The 13,306-nt window shown below is 35.1% G+C and overlaps 1 non-coding gene across 1 annotated transcript; it reads left to right on the top strand.

The window, feature by feature from the left end:
- Positions 1-420: 420 nt before the first annotated feature.
- LOC115030836 (U6 spliceosomal RNA) lies at positions 421-527 on the top strand. Its single transcript, XR_003836396.1, has one exon. It is a non-coding gene; the product is annotated as a U6 spliceosomal RNA (small nuclear RNA).
- The last annotated feature ends 12,779 nt before the right edge of the window (positions 528-13,306 follow it).

The raw sequence follows: 13,306 nt of genomic DNA on the forward strand, positions 1-13,306 counted from the left end.
GAAATAGCACTTTCCCATGAACTTTGCATCAGCTTTTGCCTCCAGGATCCTGTCCTCTTAGAGTTTCTGTCTTGAATTTCCTCAGTAATAAGCTCCACTATAGAGCAGCGAACTGACAGGAACTCTTCTCCACAAGTTGGGTCATGGTGTTTTGTCACAGCAATAGAGACCCTAACTAAGATACTCAGATATGCATGTACACATATGTACACACATGTATACACCAAACTTTTGAGGCAACAGATACCCCAAAAGTGCACAAAAACATTAAGTTTAATCTGAATTTAAAACAACCGAGAATACAAAGTTAGGTGTGGATGAAAAGGAGGCAGATCTGTGGGGAGTTGGGCGAGGGTGTGACTATGACCAAAATATAATACATAAAATTTTCAAAGTAAAGAATATTTTAAAAATATTTTCGTGCTTGCCTCAGCAGCACATACACTAAAATTGGAACTATACAGAGAAGATTAGCATGGCCCTTGTGCAAAGATGACACTAAAATTTGTGAAACGTTCCATATTTTTAATAAAAATTTTTTTAACTAGCAAAAAAAATTCAAGACAAAAAATAAGTAAAAAAGTGTACAAAAATAAAACTCTAGAATTACTTTTCCTTCCAAACTTGTCTAAAAGTGGGAATTCACTACCCTTTGTCCTATACTGCTAAATGAAAGATGGGTGTAGCACAATTTTCCCAAATTACCAACATTAACCATAATATCCATGTGGCTGAACATGGAGAGTGTGCAGCAGTAAACACTTCAGGAATTCACTTCAGTCCTGTGCCTGTGGGAATCAGCTGTGGGAGAGTTTGGATTTGTAGTAGCTGTTAAACCACCCCAGAGAAACTACCTGTCACTCTGTCTATTCAAAACTTGAGGAGGTGATGAATGGTTCATTCTACCTGTACATGTATGATGGCCTAGATAAGTCATTGCCCCATATTCCCCATGCAGTGCACCTTTCAGACCAGAAATTCAAATACAAACATTTTGAAGAAAGAAACACTCTTACAGTGTTTTCACAGAAAAGGGAATTAATACATTCTTCTTGAATCAAAATTTAAATTAATTCATTTTAAGTGCTACCAAAATCAAACCACAAAGAAATTCAAGCTATAATTTAATCCAAGAAGAAACCTTCATCTTTTTTTTTAAATTAACAAAAGAACTTTTCAAAAAAATACTTGTTACTAATTCTATTTTGCTGACATATGCCAATTATATTCAGAGATATTGTTCTCTAAGCCTGTTGGGTCACACACCAACCTAAGAGAACAATGATGCTGGATTAATGATTGCAATGAAAGCTTTCAAGTTCTCATACTCAATTACATGCTGACAAATGTACCTGTAAGTCATAAAAAGTTTATAAAATTGAAATAACTGCATAAAGTACATATATTTTACACAGTTATCACAAGCCCTGAGAGGTGGAGACTCCCTCCTCTTTTTTTCACATTCGTAATATTCTTTCCTTATTTTTCAATGAATCAGTCAGTTGTATACATGTTTAGCCACTTCATCATTTAATACCTGTATTCCATCATCTCCATAAGACATTTCAAACTAATGGAGAACAATATAATTTACCCACTGAATGACCTTCTGTGGAAGTCCAGTTGTTTTATGATTATAGACACATAATTTAACCTGGAGAACCCATATGATGATAGAAGAAATGATGCAAGAGTTATTAAAAAGACTGAAACTAAGCAGAAATATCAATGTTTTCAGGCCTTCTTTTATTACTTTCATGACAGAAAAATGCAAGTATACTCTTATAACCACTCAGAAGATAGGAAATTTGAGATACTGAGGTCGTCGGACTGCATGGGAAAATATTGTGTGCATACGGAAGTTAAGTTCCTGGAATTTGCCTGTATTCTGTTCTGATAGGTCTATATCTGCCAGCAATTTGGGGATTGTGAGCACACCAAATGGCAAAGTACTAAAGACCTTGCCAGTGTGAATGGTTAGGTATTAGGTCATGATTCACATCACTATAGATTATTTCTTAGATTTACTGAGTGAATGAAATATATTTTCTTCGTGTGTGTGTGTGTGTGTGTGTGTGTGTGTGTATGTGTGTGTGTGTGAATGGTAAAAATGAAATGAGCAAAATTCAGTTTGCTTAAGTTAGAGATAGTAGATGTATATCAACACTAGTCAGAAGAAGCCTTAAGAATTTTATGTAGAAGAGATTCTGGTCATATTCTGGAACTCAGGATATATTCTAAATTTACTTTGGATTAAAACAAAGCTAAATTCTAAGCTTCCCTTAATTTTTGCTTTCTAGTTTTTAATATTATCAAATTTTAGTGTTATCAAACTCAGCCCACAATTCAGAAAATTATTGCACAATGAAAGATAGGTGTTTCAAGTAAGAATTGTCCCAATAATGTTATATCTTCCGTGTGAAGGGAGACTTCTCAAAGAAAGAATTAATCTAGTTAGTGGAAATCTGTAGAAATCCAGGGAAGAAATCTCATTTCCTTTTCAAAGCAGCTTTTCAACAAAATGTGAGTCTCCTGAGTCTTCTAGGTTTTCCTTGACACTTCCTGTTTTTAGAGATAGGTCAAGCATCAACTCCATCTGAAATTTATCTTATGTATCACTTCTCCAACATAGATTTACCCCCAGTGTAGAAGTCAAGTAGAATATTTAAGGTAGTAGTGGTTATTGTATACTTCATCAGATTTGCATGATCATTTTTTTGCATCTTGATTAACAAAAGGATTTTGTAGAATTTTTCCTTGACTTTCCATTATTACCTTGGCTTTCAAGGTTTTAGAAAAATCTCTCAATTGTGCAAGAAAGTCATAGTTCCAGTAGTGTTTCTTCGTCTTGGTTTGGTTAAAACGTGAGGTCATGAAGTTTGGCCACTCCTCTGAACCTATCTTTGCCTTTCTCTCCTTCAATGATATCATGCTGCCATGCATCCGTGAAGTATCATTCATTCTCCCTTGCACTTTGTTCTTTACCACTTCCCTCTTCCTCTTACATGCACATATACACACACATCCGCACAGAGAGGAAAAATCTATATGTGTCAGACATTCAGCAAGGGAAAGACAAAGGCACTGAGTTAATTACCCATCATTTACTGCTGCTGAGAAGAGCAGATGGCAGCAGACGATATGTAAATGGCAAGGGGCAGTGAATTATTCGATTTTTTTAGATTAATCGTCGATGACAAAGAAAGTGATTACAGGCTGTGACATTTATACAAATGTATAAAGTACATCACACTAAAAAATTGAGCTTAATATTATTATGAGGGTGTCAAGCATATAAACACTATTGTCACAATAGAAAGCAACAAATTTACAATAATCCAAGAATCCAACCTCCCTCTATCTAAAAAGTTTATAGAACCACAGACTCTAGTGGGCGAAAGATGACTCACGTCTGAATATCATGGAATAATTTTGTAAAGTAACCAGATTAAACCAAGGCAATCTATGTATAGACTGTTCTATGCAGGAGGATGATGCATATTGAGGCATAAAACAAAACAAGATTTTCTTCTCAACTGATCTAGTGCCTGCATTAGAGAGTGGGCTGTAAAACAAAACAAAACAAAAAAGGTGCTAGTAAATGAGAAGTAGACATTAAAATAAAACGCAATAATTCACAATGAGGTTCATCAAGGGTGTGAAAGAAAAAATAATTCAAAAAAGGAAAAAAAGAAAGATTTCATTGCTATTCCTTAGAAATACTATTGTCATACCAAACATGCACAGATAATCTCCCTAGAATCTTTAAGGACACAGTGAAGACATTTCTGCCCAAGATTTCTTATTGAATACAGACAAGTGCTCACATGTATGCTTGTGCAAACACACACACACACACAAACCACCACACCAACTCCATTCCTTTGCAGGAAGCAAGCAAGCATAGTAGCCTATTATTTTCAGTTGCTTCAATAATTAATTGGTACATGAGAGAATCAGATGCTTTCCTTGGCAGATCAGAGAATTTGCCCCATCATCAAAATGTCCTCTATCACCCTGTTATTAAATCTATATGATGTTGATATTATTATGAAAAGAGAGCCACAGAGCCACATTTGTTCTCTGAAAGCATTCCAGCCACTGCAGTCCCCGAGGCTGCCCTGTGGGATGAGAGCTCATCTCCAAATATTAAAATCAAGAAAAAGGAAAAGCTTGGGGCACATCTATTTATAGACTTCAGAAATACTTTCAAAATATTCAAAGCAAAACATTACCAAAATTGCTGCTGAGTATTCCACAATTGTACACTCTTTGTTGACAATGGACTACCATTGTCAACAAAGGATAGGGCAGGAGAATGGGTCAGGAGCTGGTTGGGGGAGGGGTGCTGTTAGTCAGCAGCCCCTGCAGCAGCAGTGGCAACACTAGATAGAGCATTTATGTCTGGCAGTCCATTTTGAATGAACATGGGTTCAGAAATAAAGTGCAGGCAGAACCAATCTGCCCTGAAGAAAAGCACAGAATAAAATATTGCACAAAGAAATGAGAATTTCCAGGGTGGCTTAAACTGCAAACCAAGCTGGCAGGTGCGCAGAGCAAACCATTAGCATTGTGTGCCCTTTTCGAAAAATATAAGTGGTTTTGCTTTTTGTTTAGCCATAAAAGCAATATTTACAGATGCAAATAATTCTGATTTATATCTTGGTATAAATATGATACAGAATATCATTTAAAATATTTTAAACACCTTTTAAATAGTTACCTGTAAATACATGTTGCTGGAATTATATATGAGTATACTTGTAACTTAGTTGTTCTCACCTTTAATCAAAATTGAGTTCAGGACAAAACCAGATTATTCTTATTCAGCATTTTATATGGTTATGAATGCAATCTTCTCTGAGTAAAAATAATAAGCAATACATTAGTTATTGCCTGGATTCTATGACAAATAAAATGGGGGCAATTGTTTTAGTGAAGATGCTGGGTAGGTCAGCACCATGAGTGTCTTTCTCTTTGTACTCTTGGATTATGACTTAAAGGTACAGTGCCTTGTCTTTAATCGTAATATTAGTGCGTAAAATATAAGCCAAGTAAAGTAATACGACATAAAAAGAGGAGAGTGTTCTGGAAGAATTTTCACTTAGAGATTTCACAAATACATGTGAAAATTAACAACAGAAAAATAGCCGTCTCTTGAAGCTGAAGATGTTTGCAGCTACTGAACCTTAAGAAATTCAAAATCTGTGTCCCCCTCAAAAAAAATTTTATTGTAATAAAACTACCTCAAAAATATTTTTAAAATATTTCTTATTCATGTACATATTTTCTGTTGGATATTCTTTGGGTAGTAACAGACATCTTCCCTCCTCAGTAACTGCAAAAGGCAAAAGGCAAATGGAAATGAAGAAATGGTTGTTCAGATTTCATGGGAATATCCAGTCTGCAACAATTTATACAATGCAATATTTCTGCTTTACCATAGAACCAATTAATAAAACAACAGAAATGAAAGCAGTACTGTAGATAACCAAACACAATTTTATTTGCTTTATAATAGTTTATAGTAGGGACTGTGCCTCAATAAATACATATCACTTATTAGTATTTATTAGCAAATTTATGTATAATTATATAGTGAAAAATTTAAAAGATCAAAATTATTATATAGGTAATAAGTATTTGTGTTTTTAACAGGAATTATAAACACAAAAGATATAAATATAGGATTATTATGTATTATTATATTCCAGCTACTAGTGCTTTATCCATAATTGTACTTTATCAATCTCCATTGCTTTAAAAAAGACTCATAAAGAAAATGCATTTGTAGAAATAGAAGCATTTATAATGAGGTCATTGTTCAAAATAGTATCTAGAATTTATTTTAAAGGGATTAGTTTAGAATTTTAGGCAAATATAATTTAGGAAATATTGTCAAATAGTAAAATGATTTATTTCAGTAGAGTACTAGTAATGTCACTAAATTAGCTCTGCATTAAATGAAACAAGAATTTTTAACTACATGTAAGAAGAGGGTTAAAATTTGAAAGAGCTTTCTGCTCACAGAAGGTCATAAACATTTCAAAGCCCACAGAAGAAATCCAATAAAATAAAACATTTCTTAAAATTGAAAGACAAAGATCTCGCTAGATTCTAGAGATAATTTATGGGTTTTGTTTATTTCTTGTTTTACTACAATGGATATATTGTAAGCCTCTGCAATCTGAAATAGAATTACAAACCTGGCCTAGCACAAAGAAGTATACAATTCATTTTAGCTTATTCTAGTGCTTCTGTGCCCCACCTTTTAAAACACTATTATTTGTCTTTGTAAAATATCTTAGAAACGGTTTTGCATTGTGCATGCATACAAACATATATTCTGCATATTAAATATTTAGCTTCATTTTATATACATAATACATTTGTTTATAACAACACTCAGCTATTCTCCAATGGCAGAGATAGAAAGCCTCTGCAAGAGAATACATACAATCACTCCCTTTCTTTTTAAAAAATATATCCAATTGGGGTAATATTAATAGTACTTTAAAGCACAGATTATCTCCAATTTGCCTACTTTCTTATTTATAGATGCTAAAATACATTTTGTCTTTTAAAAAGAACATCAATTCTAAGACATAAAATTCTGTCTTGTAAGAATGGATCTTACATTTCATCTTAGGATGCTTCTTCCCCGTTCAACTCCACTGACTCCATTTTTATCAGTTCTATTTTTAAGTGTAATACAGAATTTACTATAGCAACCTAAATCCAAATCGTTTTTTTTTTTTTTTCATGCCCTTTCTTCGTCTAAATCAAGCACATACAGCCCTCTGTTGGAAGGACTTCAGATTGCATTGTGTTGCTTTTATCTCAGCAAAGAGCATGCTTGGAATGCTATTGGGATTTTGTTTTGTTTTGTTTTGTTTTTTAATTTTTATGCTAACAATTTATATGACAAGAAGGAATAGAATACCAGGTTATGTTCAGCTTCACAAAACTGCAGAAAACACTTTGTGCCAAAATAATAAATTATATAAGCACATGTTACATTTGTTCTAGTGATTCTTATCTCTGCATTAATTGAAGGAATGATGATAAACTGGCAATTCTATTCCTCTACATTCTTCAGTCAGTAAAACACTAGGGCACTGTTTAGACAGAAGAGAATTAATACAGGCTTCCATGCATTTAGCTTGTAAGAGAGATCCAGAGATGTGAAATATACTCATTTGACAAGTAATCATTTAAATGGGTCCTACTAGCTTTTAAAGTGTTAAAATATTTATATATTTATGTACAACCACAATATTTTCCTACATTTATAAAAGAAGTAACCCAAAGAGATTTCTCAACTTTTGAGGGTTATTCTAAAAAAAAATTAGGTTCTTTTAGCACATTTTTAATATGAAGTTGAGCAGAAAGTCTGCTGGCATACGAAGGTGCCACCTTTCTTGGATGACTGTGTCTTCCCATATGCTGCAAACATCACCCCAGTCTCCTGCAGGTTTCTTCTATGCATCCTGTCTCCTACTGGTTTTTAACAGTAGCAGGTTTCCTATCACTTCCCCCTATCCATATGTCTGTCCAGTTTAAACATCAGCCTCATCCTCTTGGATAACTGTCTCCACCAACCTAACCCACCTCACGTTTGTAAACACCATGCACTGAATCTCATCTTTGAAAAGTCATTGTTGCTGTGAATGAAAATAACAACTGCTCTGTGGCATCTTAATTCACGTTGATTTACTAGAGATTTAATGCATTTTCTTCTTGAGAATATCCTTTTTGTCAGTGCTTGTGGTAGACTATCAAATGTGAACACTTACTGATACAATTTTCAATCATGTAAAATGTACATCGAAGTCATACCTTTTAGTAAATATTAGTAGCTCATCTACAATGGGGAAAGGATGGGGGAAAATGTGTGTGCACACCAGCTTGGCATCTTGCAAAATAGAGATAAAAGTCAAACTAATTTACTTAAGGAGGCGTGGTCTTTTATAGCTCCAGGAAAAGGGCATTAGGTCTATTTTTAAAAAGACTCAATTATTCCACATTATATAAGAAGATATTAGAAAGTGGGTCTTGGAAACCTTCTCTACATGAAAGAAAATGCTGATCTTCTTACCCCTAAGCCAAACCAGCTTTGCATTCATACTTATTTCAGTACATCTAGTATCTAGAAGTGCAGATGAACACTTCCAGAATATATATTACTGTATTTTGAGGCAATGAAAAAAACTTAGACCAGAGGAACAAAACAAGCAGCCATGAAACAGTAACTGATGGTAATTCAAAGTGGGAAGGAAATGCTCATTTAAGAGAGAACCCAGCTCACCTTCACCTTCACATTCACCTTCTTTTCTCTTCTTTTTATTATCTACATTTATTGTTCATATACTTCACCTTTTAATATTTTTTTCTCCTCCTTGAGAATCTGGAGAAACTCTTGTGTTTACTTGCTTTAGGCATTTATTTTTCCTAAAAATTATTGGGGAAAGGCAGTCATAGAGAATAACAGAAAGAAAGATTTAGCATAGATAACTGTAGGCAAAGCCAACCCAGTCTGTTTCTGACAATGAAACTGAGGTGAAGGTCAAAAGCAAACAGTATTTTCACACACCAAACAACCATCTGAAAGTCAATACATAGTGTTAGACAAGGAATTTGGAAGGAAGGCCAATTTGTCAAAACAACAATAATTCATTCATATAATCCTCAAAAATTATTCAGAAGCTGTAAGACAGAGAATCAGGCTCTATAGAGAATGCAGCAATTCTTGCCAAGAAGGAAAAATTAGATGAGGTTAAACTAAAGTGATTACAACATATATGCAAATATTCTGCAAATGCATTTAACCACTTACTGTTTCCTGTGTTGTTCACTCTTTCATTTTCAGGTCATAACTAACCGAAAAAACAAAAAAACAAAAAAACAACAACAACAACAAAAAAACTCTTTTTGGGCATCTTGAGGTGGTCTAAAATGAACTTAGTGTTTCAAAGAGTTGCCCAAAGGAATTCACTCTTATAGTGCATATATTTGACTTGTTTCTTGCCACATGTCCTCAAATCCCTGAGTTCAGAACACAAAATCTCACAGGTAAGATGGACTTACCTTAGCTTAATTGGTTTTGAAAATGGCATGTCCCTGGCCAGTACTCAGCTCAGACTAGTGACTGCAGCTGCAAGTTGACCAAATGATTTAGGTCTCACATCTGAACTGATGCATCTGTTTGTATGTTAGTCCTCTAGAATAGAACTCCCATCCTGGGTATCTTGTAAATTAAGCATCCTTGGATGACTTTATCCTAAGAATCTAATAGGGATAGCTTTTCTGTCCTTTGTATCATAATACCTTAATGTCCCCTCATGAAAGGATTAAGGAAATCATGAAAGAATGGGTCACATATGAAGTATAGTCTATGTAATAAGGTATTGCATAATAAGAACAATATTCTTCTTTCACCTGCAGATTTTGATTTTCAAGAACTACAATGAGTCACTTGCATTTTTGGTAGGTCATTGCCAGGTATATGGTGCTAGTATAATCATTAAAGTGCATTGGGAAGAACAACACAACTGGCCCCATTATCAGAGCATTGATATTAATTTCTACATGTCTAAGGACCATAAGGTCCAGGTAAGCTCTATGACTGGCACTATTTCCACGGGATTCTGAAAATACTCACTCTAACCAAAAAATAAAATTACTTACAAATATGCCAGCATCTTCTAAAGTCAATATTAAAGCAGGAAGAATTGCCTTAGACTTATGTCTTACAGGAAAATGTTCTGTAAAATTGCTTAAGAAAATAGTCAAAACTAGCAGCAAGATGTAGAATGCTGTTAGCTTTCAACAGGCCAAATTTCAGAAAATGAGACAATGTGATAAATTTGATAATAATCGATAAAATGAGATAAAAGCCAATATTGAATTTTTTTTCCAAAATCCTAACCTTAGAAACCTCCTTATTTAAAATGAACAATTGGAATTAATCTACCTCAAAAATCTAGCCATACAACTCTTGCATATATACCCAAAGCGTGCTTCATCCTATGGTACAGATACTTGCTTAACTATAATCATTCCTGATATCTTCATAATAGCCAGCAATTAAGAGCAACCTAAATGTCCCTCAACTATTCTGTGGATTTACACATATTTACATTTACACACATACTCACCCATTAACTAAACAAAGACATCATAAAATTTGAAGTCAAAATAGAAAGAACTAGAAAAAAAAATGGTCCTGAGTGAGGTAACCCAGACCCAGAAAGACAAATATGATTAGTGCCTTATTCGGCCATCATTAGAGAAGCATCCTTTTTCATCATTTATGCACTAATATAGAGAGCTATAGTCAGACATTATGCAGAGACTGAGAAACCTTGGAACACTGAGCATGAAATGGGATGTCTTCATTAAATTCCTCTCCTCACAGCTCAGGGAATCCCATGGAAAATGTTGTAAAAAGAGTATAAGAGCATGAGAGAGTGAGGACTCCAAGACAATAAGGTCCTCACCATTGAGAAGAACAAAACTTACATGAACTCACAGTCTGAGACAGGATGCACAGGTCTGCACCAGGTCCTCTGTGCTTGTGTTGTGGCTTCTATCTTAGTGTTTTCATGGTATCCCAAGGGTTTGAACAAGTGGGTATCTGAGCCTTGTGATATATCTATCAGAGCCTTGTGTCTTCTCTTGGGCCCTTTTCCTTCTGTTTGCTTCTCTTCTGCAACTGCAGTGTGATAGTTTTGTTTTTATCTTTTTATTTTATTTAGTTGTATTTTTTTAAATAAATGAAGGAGTGAACAAATGAATGAATGAAGAGTGAAAACCTAGCTATTAGAATAAAGGTTGACTCTGACCTGTCACTTATACTTGCTTTGAAAGAGAAAATCAGTTTTCTCCAATGTAGTGACACTGAGTATATAAACAACTTCAGGACAAAGCCTCATGTTCAGTAGATGACCAAGATATAAAGGACTCCATAGAATTGTTTTGTTTTGTTTCTGTTTTTTTTTTGTGTGTGTGTGTGTGTGTGCGTGCGCGCCTGTGTTTACTGTTGTGTGTTTGTGGATAGGGGCTTTTATTTGGTTACAGTTTAGTATTTTGGGGGGTTATTTTGTTTTCTTAGTTTTGTAGAGTTTTGTTAATATATTGGGATTGTATTTCTTGAGAAAAATTAAACTTGGGTAGGAAGGCAGGGGAAGAGGATCTGAAAGAATTTGGGAGAGTGGAAGAATATGATCAAAATATATTTAAAGAAAAATTGCTTTAATTAGTAAAAAAAAACTTATCTAAAATGAACATACAAAAATATTTGTTTGTATCATTGATACTAAAAAGGAAATCAATATGGAAAACTAATTTTAATTAGCAACTAGATAAATCTCAAAAACTGAGTAAATAGCCTGGCCCTGGGTTTTTCACTTTGCTGAATATCCCAGATGGGCGTTGCTGCTTAAATTCTTCCATATTTCTTTATACTGTGAGTTAAAACAGTGCAATAGTATTTCAGAAAGCACATGCCTTCCTAAGGCTCACTGACAGTCACTGCTTCTGCATTCTGCTCTGGAGGGGTATGATGGGTTCTTGATGGCAGCTCTGTATTGCTCATGTTGATAGTCCTAGGAGCCTGGATTAATGTTCTTTAGAGATACTGACATACCAAACACTATAGTTTCCTCATCCACCACTGCAGAACGTCTGTTCTGCTGGGGCCAAAATGACATGTCCATGTTTCTCCCATAAGCTGCATATCTGACACCTGCCATTGATTCTGTTCCCCTTTTTTGTCATGAGGCCCTCTCTCTTTCACTCTTTTAAAATGTTACCAATCCTGAAATCAAGTTCAAATGCATTATCTTCATAGACTTTTGATTATTCCACAGTTGGTTCCTACAGCCCAATGTCTTTCACATTCATACATCTATTAATCCCCTGCCTGGTGGTTTTCAATTTTGTTAAGAGCTGGATTGCCTCCAATTCTTCTCATGCTCAACTGAAAACATAAAACTAGAAGATGGGACTGCCATTGTTCTGAACATTTGTATACTAACCTGGGAATGCTGCTTATGCCTTTTAAAGCAGAAATGCAGCTGACCCTAGGAAGAACCTACCATACACTGAGCTTTACATGTTCATTTTTAAATCCTATAATATACTGGCAAGATTTTCTCATTTTGATCAAAGAAACCAAAGTTCCTATGAGGTAAGCAATAAGCCCTAGGTTACAGGAGTCGATGCAACATTTGAACCCAGTGTTGTCTCCTGTTTTAACACCCCTACACTCTCACCATTAATGCTGTTGTCAGTTCTCACTGCTGCAGCTGCTACCATTAGTTTTTAGTGTTGGCTTGGAAGCATCAGGAAATGAAAAATCCAAGCAGGGCAGTTAAGGTCAAGTAGGCAACTAAGGAACTTTGTTGGAGGCACAGATTGCAGCTGGTGCGGATGCTACTGCCCTGGGAAAAGTGGGAACAGCTGGGGCACTAGAAGAGAAAACCCACTGCATGGGGTGATGAAAATTAAGAGGAGCAGGAGCAGAGCTGACTCCACATTTCCTGTTAACTCAATGTTTGCAAGCAAACATAGGTGCAGAGGCAGCTCTAGCAGAGAGGCTAGTCCCACAACATCCCTGAGGGCCAATGTCCTTGGGTTCTTCCTGTGAAACCTGGCTGCTTGGAGAAGTAAAGGAGCGGAGGCTGCAGGCAATTCCCAGCACAGGGGTTCTAGCATAAATCAGGCATTCGTGTGCAGTGGATGCCTCTGGGACACTAAATGCTTACACAGTATCTTAAACAGCACAAAGGTTCCCTAAAGGTCACTGAACATTTTCTTTTTCTGTTTTGTTTTTTGTTTTTTGTTTTTTGTTTTTGTTTTTGTTTTTTGAAATTTGAGTGCTCATTTGCTCAACACTTCATTCTCTGCTGGATTTTAGCTCTAAGTTCCACCATGAAAAATGCTAAGGTCCAGGTAGCTTACCTTACCCACATCCTAGATTAAGAACTTTTGCTTTTCTAGATCTTTAGAAGGGTTATACAATGATAAATTTCATTTGTATCCCCGTGCTGATTGGAGACCACATATTCTGGGTTGTTTAATGGGAACCAATCAGAAGAAAATACATTCCATAGAAATTTCTACCTGTCCATTTAAAAGCCTTAATAGCTAAGACTGGAACTAAACTGTGGTTGTCAGGATAAGCAATGGTTCTCTACAATAGCAAAGGTATTATTATGAACTGAGAATCAAGAGAAATTACAAACCTGTTTTGTTTTTATTTTCATCTCTAACCTTTGAGAAAAAGTAAGCCTCTAAATTGTTA

This window comes from Mus caroli, unplaced genomic scaffold (genome assembly GCF_978045245.1).
Source record: "Mus caroli unplaced genomic scaffold, Mus_caroli_1 scaffold_3, whole genome shotgun sequence".
NCBI lineage: Eukaryota > Metazoa > Chordata > Mammalia > Rodentia > Muridae > Mus > Mus caroli.